Source organism: Rhinopithecus bieti, unplaced genomic scaffold (assembly GCF_001698545.2).
Source record: "Rhinopithecus bieti isolate Rb0 unplaced genomic scaffold, ASM169854v2 scaffold_21703, whole genome shotgun sequence".
Lineage (NCBI taxonomy): Eukaryota > Metazoa > Chordata > Mammalia > Primates > Cercopithecidae > Rhinopithecus > Rhinopithecus bieti.
The window spans coordinates 8,274,301-8,295,621 of record NW_016812332.1 but is presented as its reverse complement, the minus strand read 5'-3'; the positions used below and the strand labels follow the sequence as shown (position 1 = coordinate 8,295,621).

General features: G+C 33.2%; 1 protein-coding gene across 5 annotated transcripts in view; it reads right to left on the bottom strand.

Annotated features, from left to right (window-relative positions):
• Positions 1 to 21,321, bottom strand: part of NOVA1 (NOVA alternative splicing regulator 1) — a 154,435-nt gene that overhangs the window by 38,167 nt on the left and 94,947 nt on the right. The window lies entirely within an intron of this gene.

The following is a 21,321-nucleotide window of genomic DNA, read 5'->3' as shown; positions in this document are numbered from 1 at the left end:
GGCAATGTATAAAGTGTCCAATAAATGACTAGAAAGGAACTGATCAATGTAGCTAATACAAAGTGTGCTTATCCAGGTCAGCAGACAATATGAAACAGAGATCAGATTACATTCTTGTTTTTGGAGACAACTACAGAGTGCTCTTTTGTGGATGCCAAAACAGTCTAATTTAAATAGAGATTAAAAAAAAAGAAAAAAAGAAAAACAAACAAACAAAACATGGCACTAAATAACTAAAGAGATTATAAATCTATGCAGTCAATAAAATTCTGATAATACAAACAATGTCAGACCACACAGTGGCCCCTACACTTTTCAGATTGTATAGACTAACAGATAGTGAGTGGAAATTACTGAGCCATAAAGAATTATGATTGTCTAAAGCTAAATTTCACATATTAGCATCTGTGGGACACTAGAAAGTAGTTCACGGGTTCACAATTGCAGTACATATTGTTTGAAAATTAAATTACATAATTTGCATTAGAACTATTAACATAAAAAAAAGAAAGAAAAAAAGAGATTCTATATCTGCCCACTCAGAAATGCTACAATCCTCAGAAGAGATGCTATCATATTCTTCTACTGAACGTATGGCCTTTTCACTCAGAAAACATAAAACTGTAATTTTTAGGAGAAAGTCACAAAAAAGGGAGACTGTCAGGTGTATCACCAAAATTTGTTTAAAAAAATGAGCCTATAAATCATAAAAGTTGCTGGTTTTGTCATTTTAAAGGCTTTTAGGCTCAATTAGTGTCTAAACTAAACTGCTTGTTGTTTATCATTTTATTTAACAGTAGCATTTATTTCTCTTTGAAAGAGACTAGCAACAAGAGGTGAAAAGCAGTTACATAAAAGTACATGCCTATATTTTGTATAAGATAGAGGTACATAAGATATCATTAATTAATTAATTGATTAATTAATGTTTTTGAGACAGAGTCTCACTTTGTCACTCAGGCTGCAGTGCAGTGGTGGGATCTTGGCTTACTGCAGCCTCGACCACCTGGGCTCAAGAGTGATCCTCACGCCTCAGCCCTCCAAGCAGCTGGGACTACAGGAACGCACCAGCATGCCTGGCTAATTTTTTGGATTTTTTGTAGAGACAGGGTTTCGACATATGGCATAGGCTTCTCTCCTGAGCTCAAGGGATCTGCCCACCTCAGCCTCCCAAAGTGCTAGGATTACAGGTGTAAGCCACTGTGCCCGGCCTAAGAGACCATTAATTTAAAACTGCACTTTTAAGAAAGAAATCACAAAAAGTATAATAAGAAGGGGCAATGCCAAATACAGGCATTGACATTTACAATGACTTTAAGTTTTGATTTAACATACAATATCAAATGTTAAAAATGCACAGGTTTCTAAAATCACATACATCTATCAGTTTTAATAACAAAGTTTTCATAGAAATTTAATAAAATATATTCTGTGCTATACTATAAGTTTGGGTAAGTCAGTTACACAGTTCCTGTTTCTACCTAAGGTGATCCATCACTTATGCACTGGGCCCTGTACCTCCTTAGCTACCAAGTCCACTGCTTCTCCAGTTAGAGTTATTTCTTACATCATAATTTTTTTCTATTGAATTATTCCCATCAGCAGGAAATATGTTGTAATTTCTACAATTTTTAAAGACACTGACAGAGTTAGAAAATTACTCTTTTGCAAAGCTAATGACAAAATTAAGTTTGGTAAAGATCATAAATGGATAAAATCATTAGATGAAAGGTTAATATAAAATTATCAATAAAAACATCAGATATTACCAACTGACTTCAATGATCAACATAAGCATGATGAGTATGAAAACCAAACATTATATGCTTCTTGATGTGATGTAATAAAAAGCACACAGAACCAATTATGATGTACTCAAAAGTAGTTGAAACCTAAATCTAATCAAACAGCACTACAGATTAATACTGAAAATAGACAAATAAATGATACCATAATGAAGCAAAGACACAAAAACAGTTTACAATACAACTGATGCAGCTTCGTCAATAAAGAAGAGATTACTCTCCGGACAAAAGAAAACTTAAAATGTACTATGACTTAATGTAAATCAGAATTTGGTTAGGTCCAAAATTAAACAATTTTCACTTGAAACAAAATTGAGGCAATGACAAGGACAGAGTATTAGTATCAAATAATTACTGTTAACTTTGACATGTGAGATTATGGCATCAGTTTACAGAAAGTGTCATTTTTTTTTTCTTTTCTGAGATGAATACTGAAATACGTACAGGTAAAATGTGACTGAACTTCCATCAAAATATTTCTGCAACAACAAAAAAGGAGTAAACTTTTTAGGCATGACAAATCTTGATACTGTTGATATAGATGAAGGGTATAAAGAAATTCATTGTACTATTTTATATATGCCTCTTGTAGTTGCTGCTCAATTCCCTTATCCCTCAAAATTCCCTGAATGAGTTTTATAGATACTTTCTACTTCCTCATCACCCAATCTTGAATATACTCCAATATGGCTTTTTTTTCCCCCTTGAATTTAGTAGATTCTACAACTCTACTGAAAGCATTCATCACGGCTGTACCTGGATAAATCTAATCTTCAAGTCTTCATGTTGTTTGCCCCATCAGCAGCATTTTATGCTGTCAATAGGTGACCATTCTGTTCTAAAAACACGTCACTTGGCTTTCAGAATGTCACATGCTCCTGGCCCATGGTTTTTACTCAGTTCATTAATTCATTTGATAAAAATGTATTCAGTCCCCACTAAATAAGTATCACATTAGAAGCTGAAGATACAGCAATGACCAAACAGGAAAAAAAAAACAAACAAACCCTGCCTTCATGGAGCTCATATTCTAGTTCATGTGGACAGACACTATACATAAGAGAAATAAAACACAGAGAAAGAATACTAAAAGAAAATAACAGTTATGAAAAACATTGGGAGACAATGACAGGCTCAGCGGAGACAAAAACAACAGTATGAAAGGGACTTTGTCATGTTTATTACTGTATCTCCAATGCCTAGAACAGTGCCTGGCACACTACAGATACTCAACAAGTATTTTGTTTTTTTTTAAATAAACAACTTACTGAGTCTAAAATTTCTCCTCTGTATTTTGAAACATATATGTGACTGATTTCTAAGGCCTTTTTAATCTACAAAATATATATAAAGCCAGTAAGTCTCTTGGTTTATAAGATCATTCAATGAACACAAAAGGAGGTATATTTTGGAAAATGATTTAAAACTATAATAAGTTGTAATTTATCATTAAAAAAGGGCACTTGGTGAAAGTGTTTTGAGAAAGATACTAGGAGAAATAACGGATAATTTGACATTTTTTTTTTCTTTTTCCTAAGGTAGAAAAAATAGATAAACTCTGAAAACGAACTCTACCTAAAATAATACTGTTAGGGAGAAAATAAATATTTTTTATTGTGGTCTAAAGTGCTATTAAAACTGTTTAGATACCTGAGACATTATTCAAACCACAGTAACACTATTCTAGAATAATGAATATATGCTAATGATTTGATCCACATAGTTCCAATTGCCATCTATAATGAAAATTAATGAACATTCTGTTCATATAAAAGAAAATGCATCAGCTTATATTCCTACTGGAAATACAACTCAGTATCTTATGAAATAATACAGACATAATTATTTAGGAAATATTAATGGTAGTATACAGTAAGTCATTTGGTTGGATGAGTAACACTGAAACATCACAAAATAAAACAATAATACCAAAATGTAGTAGAAAATTTATTAACACTTCTATGACAATCTACAGCAATAATTTTGGCCTCCAAAAGAACTTAAGAAAATGTAAATATCAATTAACTCCAATAGGTAAAAGCTGATATTTAAAACAACTTGATATACAGATAATTTATAGAGATAACTGCTACTTATGCAGAGAAATTACTAATTTTGGATAGCTAATATTTTGATGAACATGGATTTATTTCATTCAAGTAAACATTTAGTTTCTATCATATCAAGAAATATCTTGCAATATGTATTTTCAAATATATTTAAATTTCTTTGCTATTTGTAGGTATGTATATTTACTCTTATACAAACTGCTTTGTGAGTGGTATCCTTTCCGTTTTCATATTTTTCCTTTTTGCCACTTATTCTTGCTGTTTGCTAAAATATCTGATTACAAAAGGCTCTTCTCATAATTTGCTGTTTCTAGTCCTCAGCAACCCAGTAATACACAGTTAAAGAAGATTGTTAAAATTATATAAACTATCAACAAGTAGGTTCCGTGCTGGGAAGGGTGGCTCACGCCTGTAATCCCAACACTTTGGGAGGCCCAGGTGGGCGGATCACGAGATCAGGAGATCGCGACCATCCTGGCTAACACAGTGAAACCCCATCTCTACTAAAATACAGAAAATTAGCCAGGCGTGGTGGCAGGCGCTTGTAGTCCCAGCTCCTCGGGAGGCTGAGGCCGGAGAATGGCGTGAACCCGGCAGGCGGAGCTTGCAGTGAGCTGAGATCGCGCCACTGCACTCCAGTCTGGGCACAGAGCGAGACTCTGTTTCAAAAAAAAAAAAAAAAAACAAACAAAAACAAAAGAAAAACACGAGTAGGTTCCTAGTGTTCCTAGTTACAACCATAGGGAATATGTGGCCTTTATGAAATCATGTTTTGTTTCATTTCTCTTTATTTCCAAGTTCCAGGTCAGTGTAAACAGATAAAATATTACTTTAATGTTTTCTTCTTAAAAGATTTAAAATTCTATATAGGCATATTAATTTTAAAACTAAAACATAGAGTATCCTTTCAACAGACTATGTCACCATTTATTTAATAAAATCACCCATAATAGTCTATATATGATAATCATTTTCATATTGTCTTTATAAATAGATGATTTACATTCATTTCTTAGGTTACCAAATTTATTTCTATAATTACATAAGCAAAAGTCTCATTTACCAGTATTTAAGGTAATGTGTCAGCAGAAGCTCCACTGAAGGACATTTAAGGGTTTTCTAGTTGTAGCAATGCAGTATTACCTTCTTTCAGGGGAAAGTATATACTTAACCAATTTCAAGAAATGAAGCAATTCAAAGGTCTCTGAAGCTCACAACTACAGACCTTTTCTTTGTTTCCTTTCTATGTCCCTATACGTATATGGAATAACTTAAAATTCGAACCAATATGCATCTCAGAATATTATTTTAAGTGACTTTAACAGTAATCATGCTTCCTTATGTTTATAAGCCATTTTGTGATTTATAGAAGAGAAATAATATTAATTACAATACATATATTTATATATTGTTAGTAAAATTTATCTACACACATAAAATTTCATTTAATGTTCACAATAATCAGGACAGATATCTCCAACTTACATGTATGGAAATGGAAGCAACGGCAAAAAGACATATAGGAAACGCAGAGAATAGTAAACGTCTTGTCAAAAACAATTTTTTACCATTAGACCACACACTTCCTATGAATGTAATATTAGGCCAGCTAGCAAATTTAACACATTTAAGAAAATCACGTATGTTTCAGTTGATTGTGGAAAAATGATTTTCACGTAACTTTGATATTTCTTTAAAAAGCATGGTCTTAATTCCATCAATATTTCTCCAAAGATTTATTCCAAATCTGTCATAAAAAGAAATGATTGACCCTTCTTGCAGAGAACAGACCACCACAGGAGATGGTTAATAACTATGTGGGCTATTAGTAAGATTTTTTATGACAAGTTTTCAGATCAACAAAAGTACTTGATAAAATTGCCATTAAAAGTAAGTTCAATTTGTAATTGCAGCTTTTATACCATTGTACAGTTACGCACATTTGATAATACTTCCTCCTACCCTACAATTACTGAGGAGAAAATACACTATTTCAAGAAAAGGCCATTTAAAAAAAGAAATCATAAGAATTGGCATCTTCTGATGCAAAGTAATAATTGCGTTTCTTCTCCAGGTGATTAACTCTACACAATTATATCTCTACTTTTCAACTGTAAAAATTTGCAAAAGGCCATATAACATGCTTAATCCAAAGTCAACATAGTGAAGGCCTGATTCTGTTTATAGAACATGTTTTGACATTAAAATATAACAAATCAAGTCAAAGGATGAGAGTATATTTTCAGAAAATCTAAAATATTCATTCTTCAGAGAACTTAGGAAGAGAATGAATGGCAAAGTAGATGTTGTCTAGCTTGTCATTCATTCATTCTCTGTCTCATCATGCAAATGGCATACTAATTTACTTAACTAGCCATTCCCATAAAGTAGCATCTGCAAAGCTGAGGAATCTAACTTCTGAAGAACCCTGAAAACAGATATATCTGAAAATTTTACATAACAACTGCAATTGTTCTCAAACATATTACAATTTATTTCTAGTTTTTAAATTTTGAGGCTATGCAAAAACAGTTATGATTACTAGCTATTCATTCATCCTTAGCATAGGTTTATGCTAAATTTAGGATCACTATAGCAATCCTAGTTATGTCAATAGTATAACCTTTTAATTTCCATAATTACAGAAATATGAAACTGCCATAACACATTTTTATTAAAGTGCAATTACATTTTATATGTACATAATAAATAGAGATTTGCTGACTTGTCTCCACTCCCAATCAATATCTCCATTTTTGAGAGTAATTTGTACTTCTAAATTTTGCTATAAGAAAATGGCACTCGAAATTCTTCTATCTATTCTTTATGTATTAACAGGAATTCACTTTTGCAAAGTTTGATTTGATATCACATGTCCCAGCTGCGAAAAGTTTGCAACAAACATGTGATATCAAGTCAAGCTCAGAAACTCAGAAGTGTGACCAGTGGTGGAATGCATAGCAAATCAGAGTCATGTAAAAGTAAGGGGAGCAGCATTGCAATGGACATGCAGCATGGTAACGAATCAAGAGATTGCTTATGAGGTGACAGCAAGAAAATTAATGTCTCTGACATTAATTTCTGACATGTAACAAAGTTGTCAACTTTGAGACCTAATATAGATTAATGCATTAGACAAAATTAAGCAGTAACTTTGTCATATTTTTCAAAAAAATAGATCTGTTTATAGAATAATCCATTTTTTAAATCATAAGCCTATAAATTCCACTGAAGGCAAGGCCTGAATTTGTTGAAATTTCAAGGAGTGAATTATTTAAATAAATGACTAATCAATGAATATCATACCACTGAGTACATGCAATATACCAAATAAATGTAGAGGTAGGATAAAGAATTTTGACTGTTTAACTTGGTGGAAGAAGCAATATAGGAGAGTAGATTGTAGTTGAAAATCAATAGAAATTTAAGAGTATATGTAATCTATTATTAAAAGTATTAAATATTATTAATATTAAAAGGTATTTTATACAGTTTTATGATGCTAAGACAATAGAAAACGGCAATTTAAAATTGTACATATATCAAGGCGAGTGGATGACCTGAAGTCAGGAGTTTGAGATCAGCCTGGCCTACACAGCGAAAATCCATCTCTACTAAAAAAATTTTGTATTTTTTAGTGGTGCATGCCTGTAGTCCCAGCTACTTGGAAGGCTGAGGGTGGAGAATCACTCGAATTTGCGAGGCACAGGTTACAGTAAGCAGAGATCATGCCACTGCACTCCATCCTGAGTGACAGAGTGATACTCCATCTCAATAAATAAATAAATAAATAATAAAAATTGTGCAACATACAAAACCGGCCCTTTTACCCATCTTTAGGTGTACAATTCAGTGGTATTAATTAAATTCAAATGTTGTACATAAACTCCCACTATCTCTTTCTAAAAGTTTTTCATTATCACAAACTGTAACTATAACCATTAAGAAATACATTTCCATCCCTTCCTTCCTATATCCCCCAGTTACCTCCAATCTACTTTTTGTCTCTATGTCAAAATTCTAGATATTTTGTATAAATGGAATCATACAATATTGATTTGTCTGGTGTCTGGTTTATTTTACTTAGGATAATATTTTCAAGATTCACTGATGTAGTATATCTCAAAAATTCATTCCCTTATTACAATTGAACAATATTCCACTGCATGTTACATACCACATTTCGTTTCTCCATTTACCTGTTGGTGGACACTTGGGTTGTTTACACCTTTTGGCTATTGTGTATACTGCTGCAATGAACACTGGTATACAAGTATCTGCTTCAGTGCTTGTTCTCAATTATTCTGTGTACAAACCTAGGAGAGGAATTGTTGGCTAATATGATAATCACAGCCTTTTGAAGAACAGATAAACTGCCCCACGGCCGTGGCACCATTTTACATCCCCAACAACAATGTAAAAGGGTTCCAATTTCTCTACGTCTTAGCTAACATTTATTATTATTTTTTAATAATAGCCATCCTAATAGGTGAGAAGTGCTATCTTGGAGTTTCAATTTGCATTTTGTAATGACTAATAATGTCGAACATTTTTGCATGTGTTTATTGTTCATTTGTATATTTTCTTTAGAGAAATATCAGTTCACATCATTTGCACACTTTTCAAATGGTGTCTTTTTTTGTGTGTGTACGAGACAGGGTCTCACTCTGCTGCCCAATTGTGAGTCCAGTAGTGTGATCATTGCTTACGTCAGCCACAAACTCCTGGACTCAAGCAATCCTCAACCAAGTAGTTGAACTACAGGTGCGCACCACCACACCTGGCTAATTTTTTTTTTATCTTAATTTTTATTTTGAGATGGAGTCTCGCAATGTTGCCCAAGCTGGTCTCCAACTTCTGGGCTCAAGTGATCCTACTGAATTGACCTCCCAATGTGCTGGGATTACAGGCATGAGCCACTGGGGTTTTCTTTTATTTGTTGAGTTTTAGGAGTTGTTTATATATTCTGGATATTAAAGTTATTGTATAAATTATTTTCAAACATTTTCTCCCATTCTGCAGGTTGCCTTTGATAATGTCCTTTGGCAATGGACGTTAATAATGTACTCTGATACACAGAAGTTTTAACATTTTGGTGAGGTCCAATTTATTTTTTGTTCCCATTTTTGTTACTGAATAATCCATTCCCAAATCCAAGGTCATGGAGAACTATTTCTACATTTCCTTCTAGAGTTTTATGTTTTTAGCTCTTATATTTAGGTTGTTGATCTATTTGAATTAATTTTGATATTTTAATATGATATGAGGAGGGTTCTAACTCCACTTTTGCATGTGGAAATCCAGGTGTTCCAACACTTGTTGAAGAGACTGTTCTCTTTCCATTGAATGAACTTGATACCCTTGTCAAAAATCAATTGGCTATAGTTATGTGGAATTATTTCTAGACTCCATTAATTATTGTCTATCCTAATGCCAGTACCAGACTCTTTTGGTAACTGTATGTTTACAGTAAGTTTTGAAATCAGGAGTGTGAATCCTCAACTCTGTGCTTTTTCAACATTGTTTTATCTATTCTGGGAACCTTGCAATTCCGTATGCATTTTGAGAATCAGGCTTCCCATTTCTGTAAAAAAAAAAAAAAAAAAAAACCAACCACTTAGAATTCTGATAGCAATTAAGTTGAGTCTGTATACTTTGGGTAGTACTGATGTTTTAACAACATTAAGTGTACTCACCCATGAAATGGGATGCCTTTCCATTTAGTTAGGTCTTCAGTTTTGTACCTCCTTGGTTAAATTTATTCCTAGGCATTTTACTATTTTAGATGCTACTGTAAATGAAATTTATTTCTTAATTTCCTTTTTGGACTGTACACTGTGGTGTATAGAAACAAACTGATTTTTGTTTATTCTAAAATTTGGCTTAATTTATTAGCTATAGTGGCTTGCTTGTTGATTCTCTGGAGTTTTGTATATACAGGAAGATGTCATCTGCAAATAAAGATAGTTGTACTTCTTCCTTTCCAATTTGGATACCATTTTTGTTTTCTTGTCCAATTATTCTGGCTACAAGTACCAGAACAATGTTTAATAACAGTAGTGAAAGCAGTCATCCATGTCTTGTTTCTCATCTTATGGGAAAAGCTTTCAGTCTTCACTATGAGTGTGATGTTAGCTGTGGCTTGTCCATGAATTCCTTTTACCATTTTAACAAAAAATGCATATTTCATCAAGAAAAAAATTACAAACCTATCATTAATACACTGTGGTAATCTATATTTTTCCTGTACATTAAAGCTATACTATGACTATAATGCTGAGAACAAATAACAAAACACTTAATTAAAATAAATAGCAGCTGGGCGCGGTGGCTCACACCTGTAATCCCAGCAGTTTGGGAGGCTGAGGTAGGCGATCACTTGAAGTCAGGAGTTCGAGACCAGCCTGGGCAACATGGTGAAACCCCATCTCTATTAAAAATTATAAAAATTAGCCAGGCATGGAGGTGTGCACCTGTAATCCCAGTTACTCGGGAGGCTGAGGCAGGAGAATCACTTGAACCCGGGAGGCGTAGGTTTCAGTGAGCTGGGATTGTGCCACTGCACTCCAGCCTGGGCTACACAGTGAGGCTTTGCCTCAAAAAAAAAAAAAAAAAAAAAAAAAAATCAAAATGAAAATAAGTAAATAGCTTCAGCATACCACAATATATTTAGAAAAATAATGTGACTTTGGGTATGAAGGCGAAGCTCGGAAATTCTGCTCAGAAATTCTGCAACTCAACTCATTTGCTAAAAATTATTTTTGTATTCCCTGATGTGAACACACAATGGAGTATCTTATTACCCATTTTTTCCAACATTAATTATCATAGAATTGTAAATTAAAGAATATCAGAATATCTTAAGAGTTATAGGGGCTAATAGTGACGTGTGAAAATAGATTATCTGTCAGATACCTGCTTGAGTACAGGTCAAAATAGGTAGCTACATTTCAGGTAAGTTTCTGTGACACTATGAACAAAATCTGACTTACCTATTACAAACTTAGTTTTAAAAATACAAGTCTCAGAATATTACAGATCTATGTTTCCACAATGTACTTCTGTTAATTCCAATCCTTCTTCTTCCATAAAAGTCTCTCTCCTATCCTTGTCTATTTTATTCTGAACTATTAAAATGCTATAGATGAGACCTGACAACTGACAGAATCCTACAGTAGATATTACCTGGATGTAACAGAGTGTGATCCCTGTCAGGTATATTCATGCGCTATCACAGGAATACACAATTATCCACAGTCTCAAACCTAGTCTTCCTCTGGACTGTCCTTCTGACTTCTAATCCACTTGAAGACAGATCCTTGGACTTTTGGTGACTTACTAGCCTCTAATCCATGTGATGACAGATGACTGGCTCTCTGTCACCCTCTGGCCTTTCCTTTAGAGGGGAATCTCTGAGTCTTTGGTTTCCTGTATACTCTCCATGCAGTTTTTGGTTTCCTGCCCCTACTCATTAATCTGCCTCCTGTAAATAAGTACTTCAGTATCCTTCAGTTAGTTCATTTGAGCCAACTCTTCCCCTAACCATTAGTGACTTCAGTATTTAACTACCCCTGCTCCTCCTCCATCAAAACTCACCACATAATTACAAGGAGCAGAAAAGAAAGGTCAGTGGTATCATACCCTTAAAACAACAAGCTGGACTATAACTCTAACTGCCCATCTTCCTCTAAGAGACTGCTATTCCTCATATTTCTAAATATCGAAGTTACGACAAGTCTGTTTCTCCAGCCATTATCAGACTCTTATCCTCATAGTAATCCATATATCGCTGAATCCCACCCAATTCTGTATCCTTCCCTGTCCTTCTAAACTTCTTCATAATGCTCTTGATTATCTCAAGTTTGAGCATATGCCTCATATCCAAAACCTCTTTTATGAATGTTCCTTTTAGCTTCATCTCTTAGGTAAAATTAGACTGTGTCCTTAGCTCTTTATGTCCTATGGAGCAGGTAGGGAAGCTGTTGTTGTTTTTCTCTTCTCTCTCAAATCCCAGGTTTTGGGGGGCCATGATATTTTGGCTCTTTTACTTGGTTCACTTTGCCACTTCTTTGTTAAAGTTGTCACAGCTTTTCCTCTTTTCTTCAGAGTGTTTGGAAACAAAGGCTGAACAGATGTATAGGTGTAGAGGCAGACATTAAATCAGTTTTCAGTCAATAAGGCAAAATGACAGAGATACTGGTAAACTATAGCCATGAGGAAAAATATCAAGTGCTATAGTATTACAGCATTTTACCTTTCCTTTTCATGTAGTGGCTTCCATTAGCCACTTCCTCCTTATGGAAATAGTTTCCTCTTCTGGCTTCTGTGCTGCTACTCTCTTCCCAGGATAATGTTCATTTAGTCCCCTTGGTTGTAAATACCATAAAATATATTCTGAATTCATTCTCTCTTTCCCTCTCTCTCTCCCCCAACACCTTCCTAGTGCAAGACACTATTTGCTCTAAACATGTCCATTACAATAGTCTGCTAATTACTGTCCATTTTGGTTCACTATTTGCTCTACTACAATCCACTCCTCTCTCAGAATAATATTTTGAACCTGTAAATATTATGTAATTTACCTGTTTAAAAACTTATGGCTTCTCATCTCATATTAAGAGTTAAGTCTACATCCTTTACTATGGCTTTCAAAATCTATCAAGATTTGACCTGTGCTGAGCTCTCCTCAGTCCTCATCTCATATTACCCTTTCTCTCTTTTTCTACACTCTAGGGAGTCAGGTCTTTTTTAGTTCCTGGGACAGGCCACACTTATTCTCTCTTAGGCCTTTTATTCCCACTGATCTCTATCCTGGGAACACTGTTCCACTGGCTTTTCCCATAGCAGCCCCTTTTTCATCATAAAAGCCTTAGCTCAGTAATATCTTATCAGAGAATACTTTCTTAACAGCCATAAACAGCCTCTTTCAAATCACTATCACGTTATACTCCTTTATGACCCTTACAATTTTCTGAAATTCTTGTTTGTTGTAATTTGCTTACTTCATTGTTTGCCTCTCTCTGATGGAACAAAAGGTTCAAACGAACAGGAACTTGGACTGTTTTGTTCACATGTGTATCCCCAGCCTACTACTTAGCAAGCTGTTAACAAATAACTATTCATTTAATAAAATAAAGCTGTGACCTTGGATGAGCCCTATTAGAACAAGCTTTTTAAATCCAGAATTATTGCATTAAAATCCAATGTAAATGTCAAAAGAAGAGGGAAAATATATATGAACTATCAATGGCCTGAGGTAAAGCAAAGATCATGATTAGACCTTTCTATTTACTAAGAATTATCACATAATGCTCCCTTACTGAAATGTACTAATGAATATACCTACCACACATTTCTATTCCAAAAGATTCTCTCTATCTATCCTTTTAGAAACACCCAGGGATTGAAGATCAGCTCAATGCCTCCTTATTCAATTATCTTCTGACTACATTTTCTATTACATATCCAAATCCAGAGAATAATTGTGAATGGAAAAAGATTCCAATAAACTGATTTCCTGAACTAGTCAAGTAAGGCGTACAAATCAAACTTCCTAATTAAACTTAGTCACCATAATAAAAAAATTAAATCTGACCACAAACTGAGGCTTTCTTAGAATATTGCTGCATATCAAACCCAGACATACTAGGAATGGCATTTACTAGAATGCTAGTAACTGTATACTGTTAAGAAAAGAAATATCTTTATCAATTAAATTATCTGACCAAATTCTACTATCTTATACTAGAACTGTTACTATATTGATTGTGACTTTTTAATGTAGAAATTCTGAAATACATGATGTTGAATAAAATTCTAATAGATTAAAAAATAAAGTGTTAATATGGGATATTTCTATAAATAAATTTAAAACAAATTAATTATTTACTGAATATTAATCCTTATGTCATTTATCTACTCAGTAAATCTCTAATAAGCCCGTTATTTTACAAACATCTATAATCAACTGACAAGAATATTCAATAAATAAATGCCACTTATTACTATAATATTAAAAGAATTATGTTTACAGTAAAACTATTTCTAGTCTTTTCCTACTGTTAAGCCATGATTACAGACATGTGCATATGTAGTAGCAGGTGTAATATATTATCTAACTTACCTATCACAGAAACAAACAAACACAACCCAATTTGACATTAAAAGTGAACTTGTCTGAGAATTTCACGAAGAGTCTTATTTCTGAGTAAGACCTACAAAAGTATCCTGAAGCGTTGGTTCTGAGAATATTAAAGAAAATTTTCTTTGATTGATTTGAAAGGAATTAACATTTTGAAAATTTACCTGCGGTCTCCTTATAAACACTTTAAAGCAGATTTAAAAGGAGGGCATCCTGTCATTTGCCACAACTTGGGTGGACTTGGAGAATATTATGCTAAGTGAAATAAGCCAGCCACAGGAAGGCAAATACTGCATATTCTTACTTAGATATGTAGAATCTACCAAAAAAGAAAAGGTCAAATATATAGAGATAGAGAATAAAACAGCAGTTGCCAGGGTGGGAGTACATGAGGAGATGAAGGGTAAATGATACAAAGTAGCAAATAGGTAGGATGAATTATCTAATGTACTACATACAACTATGGTTAATAATAGTATATTGTTTCCAGGATTTTTGCTAAATGAGATTACAGCTGTTCTTGCCACAGGAGGCAAAATGGGTAACTATGAGAAATGATAGATGTGTTAATTTGCTCTATTATAGTAACAATTTCATGCTGAAAAACCTGTATATATGTCTTATAACATTATGTTGTATAACTTAACTATACACAATAAAATTTAAATAAACACAAATAAAGGTAAGAAAAAACAAAATTAGAGACCAACAATCTAAAAGTATACATAAAACAATGTGAATTTGTATGATGCAGCAAATTGGTTTTCCTTCATGCTTAATACTTAATAATGCAGGGTAGATATCCGTATTGAAAATAAACTTTTATGCTATAGGCTACTGTTCTTCATGTGTAACTCAAGGAAAACAGAAAAGTGATATAGAAACTCTATGGGTAACATCAGTGTGTAGCCTATAAAAAATTTTACAAGGACTTTGACCACTCAGTCTGGAGAAAATATATATGGACTTTAAGCACTTCCATATTTCTCAGATATGGAAAAGAGGTACACAAATAATCTACCCAACCTTGTTGGGAATTTACTCTCTTATGGAAATTTAGGTAGGGCTTTCTTTCCATTGTAGTGTTATATGGCTATGGCATGAAAAAACAAACTCAATGTGTGTGACTTATAAAGTGTTTTGTACATAGCAGAAAGCCTTATTAGCCACAGTCAATTCCAGCGTGCTCTCAAAGTCCAGACTTAGAGTTCTTAAAGCCGTGATACTTGTTAATACTATAAATACTATAACACTTCTCCTACCACATATTATCAATGTCTTCCTGGCTATTTCCCTAGTAATTACACTGGTTTTCATTTATGTCTATCCAAGGTTTTTACACTTTTCTTAGGTGTTCTGATTGCACACTCATCCTTTTACCTCGCTAACTCCTATTTATCTTTCCAATCTCTGCCCATTTATCAGTTTACCAGAGAAGTGTTCCCTGGTTTCCACAGTCTAGATTATGTGTTCTTTTTGTGTACCTACTATGCTACACTGTCCCATAACAGTAATTGTTGCCTGTTCACTAACCTGTAGAGCTCACAAGAATGTAAGCTGTTTACGTATTCATATTCTTATATTTATACTCACAGCATCCTGGCACACATGTGCATATGTGTCAAATACTTACTAAATATCTGTGATTTAGTAACAGATTAAATGAATGAATAAATAGATGGCAGGAAAAGCTTATTGCTTGGCTTACTGAGTGGGTCACACTTAACCAGAGTTCTAAATCACAAAAAGCTCTTGAGGCAAGGGGCCATCCCAGGAAAAGAGAACTACATGTGTAAAGGTCACTTCAAAGCATATTTAAAAGAAGAGTATCCTACCTCCCAGGAGAAAAAAAAAGAGAAATCAAAAGGATTTTCAGAACTATGATGTCTCTTTTAAGAAGAGTATAGCTGAGTAAAAAGTTCAAGGGGAATATGAAAAGAAATGGAGATAGATAGGAAAATTCAGGCAATACACAGTATGTGGAAGAAAACAGATATTATTATCAGCTGAAAAAATATGACCATATTCATAAAATTCTGAAGTTATCACTTCAAGAAAATTTAGAAATTGCAGAAAGTATTGTTTACAATAAAAAATATAATTGCATCTCTAATCATTTTAGGTTGAAGATACAAGATTTTTTAAAGTATTAAAGCTCCCAAATATTTGCCTAACAGTTCTCAAAGTATGTTCTATAAAATATTTGTCATATAATATGCTTTAGGAAAAAAAGATATCTCTGGTCAAATACTTTTGAGGGAAAAAACTGCATTTATGTCCTCGCATCTAAATGATTCACAGTGCTCAGCAGATTAAAAAATAGAGTCTTATAATAACACATTTAATTTTTTATCAACAAACTTATGTATGCCACATTTTTGCATGTCAAACCTCTTAATACCCTTACCAAGTATTATTTTATAAAGCATCTTCTCCAAAACTAAAACATCACAATCAAATTTACTTGAGGTACTCACTTCATAATTTTACGAAGGTAGCAATTCAGTGCTATTTGTAGAACTAAACCCAAGATGTTAATAAAAAGAAAAAGAAGATATGATATCACCTTAAGGTTAGGCAGGATCCTCATTACTTGAGATTTTGACATTGCTGAGATAATATCATTCTTAGTTTGCTAGTACATCAGGGGCCAAAGAAGATAAAGGGAACACGGTGGCATACAGTTGCATAGGTGCTAGGGAAGAAGAATTAGATGTGGATTCAACTGAATATGAACACACATACAAACTCATCTTAAAATATATGTATGTGTGCAACAAGCAAAATTAATAGGTGGTATACAGACAAGCTATTATGATTGTCTTTTTAAGGAAAAAAAATACTGGAAGTATGTTTATTTGAAGCAATTGACAGATTTGTTTTGAATGTTGGCAGTACATTTGAAGTATAAAGAAATAATATTTTATCTTCTCATTAACACATCTATGAAGGTAATTTTAAAATTGTTATATTATTTTAAAAAAAACACAGGCATTATTGGTAAGGAATCAAGGTATTGTCCTTTTGTTTTGAGAGTTCCACTTTGGCAAACTTCCAGGAAGACTGAAATTATAATTAGTAAAAATCATTTTAAATAATAACCATTTTGAGGAGAAAAAAATTTATTATTGCTCTTCTAAGACTTTTCCAGCTAGTTAAAATAACTCAATCATGAAATCAAGCACCCATTTACTTACTAGAATCAAAGTATTCCTCTATCATCTTTCTCAATTTCTCATTTATGGAAACTAAAGATAGGAAAAAACTATTATGTCTGACGGATTTTAATACATTAAATGCTACAAGAGAAAATAGTTTCAGCAAGGGACTATGTAGTAAATACCCTTCAGCATTACACAATGTGAAGAATTTAAATAATCACATGTAGCAACTAGAGATAAACAGAATCTAACTAAACCAAACCCATCTTCCCTTAAATACTGTAGATCAAAAAGTAATTGTGTGGGATATTACTTGGAAACTGTAAGAGGACTCAACCAGTTCCTTCTTTTTTTTTCCGTTCGCTCTCTCCATTTTAAATTCTTTTACAGACCACTGATGTTGGGACTGCGAATTTATTTGTTTTACTCAAACATGCGGATAGTTTATATTAGGATCCCATGTCCTCGTCTTAGAACCATGAGCCCTTCTTCTATATTTGTACAGTTTTTCTTGCTAACCATTGTCACGGGATGGGTAACGCCTATGGCGACTTTGCGGACCTAATTTAAGCCTGTGGTCGCTAAAGCGACTGCAGCTGTTCTTTCTGCAACTAAACTTCCCAGCTATTAAAGCCATAGTCCAATTTAAAAATATAAATACCATTCTTTTTTATTTACTTTTTTTGCATTGATATTTCAATATACACAACAGTTAGAATTAAATAGGTAATCAGGATTTTTGTTAACTTGCTAAGACTGATATCATTCTTAAAGAGAAGCACAGATATTTACGGGTATAGCTTTCATGAAAAACTGTAAATCTCGAGTTCAACGTATAACTGAGTTTCACACATAACATGTTTTTGCCCAAAAAAAAAAAAGACTTCTTATACGTTAATTATATTGCAGAAACTCGGAAAGGTAAAAATGTGCTAGTTCACTTTTAAAAATTCACTTGGCAGCAAAGTTCAAAAATAAACAATTGGATTTTGTAAATAAAACATTTTGACAATTATAACTTTTCCTGGTAAACTCAAAAAATAAAAATGTGCCATTGTTTTCTCACCTTATTTAAAATATGATGCATACAATGATAACACTATTTTCATGTTTTTTGCTATAGTTCTTGAGGTGACATTTTAGGATAAGATAAATCTTTTATTTCTACAAAAAGTGCTATGTTAAACAATGTTCTTCATAGCTGTTGTTTCTCCTAATTGAGGATCAATCAAGGATCATAAATCATATTTCTTTCAAAGTCTGTTTGTTTTCCTTTAGTCTCCCACCAGCAAAGTATAAGAGGATTCTTTTCCACACAGCATTTAACAAACACATACTTTATAATTTCTATAGATCCAAAACAAAGGGAGAAAGCTACCATCAAACTGGGGGAACTTGCAACATATGTAATAAATGTTAGATTGAATGTAGTATTTATTCCTTAACATATGAAATGTTTTTAAAAATCCTTAAGAAAAAAGTAAACATCAACCAGAACAGAAAATGAGCTAAGCATATAAACAGCAATTTCACTGACTCTCTCACGCACACACCCACAAGCACACATACCATGGCACAATCACGCCAAAGGAAGAATGAAAGCCAAAGAAAGTGGAAGAAGGGAAAGGACTGGGAAAAGACTAATGTAATCATCCAATGCAAAAATATTCATTTTCAATTGTATTAAAAAAATCAAACCAAACTTCCATCAAATATCACCATATAGCTTTGATTGGCAACTAATTATAAAAGTTTGGTATGGACATGTAGAATGGATACTCTAGTACAATTCTATTGGAATAAGTTAGCATGCTCTTTCTAAAGGGCAACTTAGCAATAAGTAGCAAATGCATTTTGACCCAGTAATCATTTTTTTAAATTAAAATTCACAAGCAAACAATTAGAAAAGTATACAGTTGAAAATACAGAGTTATTCATTACTATTTTTTTCTAATAGCAAAAAATAAAAAAAAATAAACTTAAGGTTCAACATCAAGAGGTTAGCTAAATAAACTGATTCATCATGAAAAACCAAAATTAAATTTATAATGTAGCCCTTTATTTATCGGCAGGGAAAGAGGTTCATGACGAATGAAATTAAAAAAATTTACATAACAGAACAACAGGCACAAACCGAAACATGAAGTGTGCTGGCATGTTCGGTGCTTCTTTAATAACATCCCTTAAATATTTACTCAATGTTTAATAGTGTAAAGAAAAGCTGATTTTTCTTTAATAAAATCATCAATCTCTCTTTATACTCAAAATATGACATTGTAAAACATGACATTTTCTGAATTAAAACTTCCTAAAAGGTATATTAACCATTTAAAATTTAGATAAAAGTATAAGTCATTCATAATTTATAAACAGCACCCTATCATGTACCATTCACTTGTAGAATTTCAATTGGCTTTTCTGATGTCAAGTAGAAACCAATGAGCCACATGGTCCACAACACAGCCTATAACTTTACTAGGTAGCGTGCATGTGGACACGATAAAATTATTCAACAGATGGTTTTTCTCATTAAATGTATACTTAACATGTATATTTTAGCAATGGGACCACTTCATATTTTCAATATACGCATTTTTAATATGTAAATATGGAAACCTCAATTAATCAAATTTCCAATGATATTTTGCATACTAAAAGTACATGTAGCTCAATAGAGTAAAGGCATTTCAACACCCTTATCTCTTCCCTTTTTGCCTCAAAATCTGAGAAAGCTATCTCATTAGAACAAAACCTATAAAACATTTCTAAATAAGAAAGACGGGTGTTCTGCTAAAGCAGGTAGTCCTCTGTCATACGAGCCTCCCTTTTCATCTAGAGAACAGCTACTTTATGCTTTTGTAAAATCTTACTTACGCTATACATTATTTATTCAATTATATCACTTCCCTTCAGGTCAGTGATCTTGTACGACTTTTTACTATGATATATTCAGTGCTTTGAAGTATGCCCAATACACAGTAGGTGTCTAATATGTAACTGCTGAATGAACAAATGACAATAAATAAAGAAAAAAACATGGCACCAAACTCCCAGAAAACAGGCTAGTTCACGCTCTTAGAAAATATAACTGAGAGAAAATTGCTAGAGGAAGAGATAGGGTAGTTCTTTGAAATGTGTGTACAAAGGGAAAAGGGAATTAATTTTTTGCAGTCTCTCTTCCTTAACTTGTGCTAAGTAAGTAGAGAGCATGGGCCTTCGATCTCAGGTGGTGGCAGTGACGGCAGAAATTTTGTCTTGAGAGTCTAGGGGTAGCTAGCTAGCCATATTCAGGTAAAACAGATGAGTAAAAGCATACCAAAGAGAGGCCTGTAGTAAATCACATTCAGATAGGTAAACTATGAGCTCAAATATAAAAATAAACACAGAACCCAAACATTACAATATATGTAAAGGAAGCAACATGAATGTTGAGCAATGTTTACCTATTTATAATTTCTGAATGAGCTAAACAGTAAATTGAAGACGGCTGATACAGTTTGGTACCGTGGCCCGACCGAAATCTCATCTTGAATTGTAAACCCTATGTGTCAGGGGAGGAACCTCGTGGGAGGTGCTTGGATCATGGGGGCAGTATCCCCTATGCTGTTCTGACAATGGAGTTCTCATGAGATCTGGTTGTTTTGTAAGTGTGTGGCTCTTCCCCCTTCTCTCTCTCTCTCTCCTGTCACCATGTAAGATGTGCCTTGCTTCCTTTTAGCCTCCCACCATGACTGTTAAGTTTCCTGAGGTCTCCCCAACCATGCAGAACTGAGTCAATTAAACTGATTTTTTAAATAAATTACCCAGTCTCAGGTAGTTCTTTATAGCAGTGTGAAAATGAACTAATACAACACCTTTCCTTGATTTACTTCTACCAAGCACAGTCCCATTTTATTAAAATACATATAATACACACATATATGGCTGATAATATATAAACTGTATAGGAAAATGTTAATAGTAATTATCTCTAAACGGTATGATCTAACTTCTTATTTTGCTAAGCCACATTTAAAATATTCCTATTATAATCATGTGTTCCTTGAGATTCATTAACACATGTTAACAAATAAAATGGTAACACTGTAAATAATTAAAACATAGTGTTTGAAATATTTTGTTCCATTTTGTAATTTATAACTCAT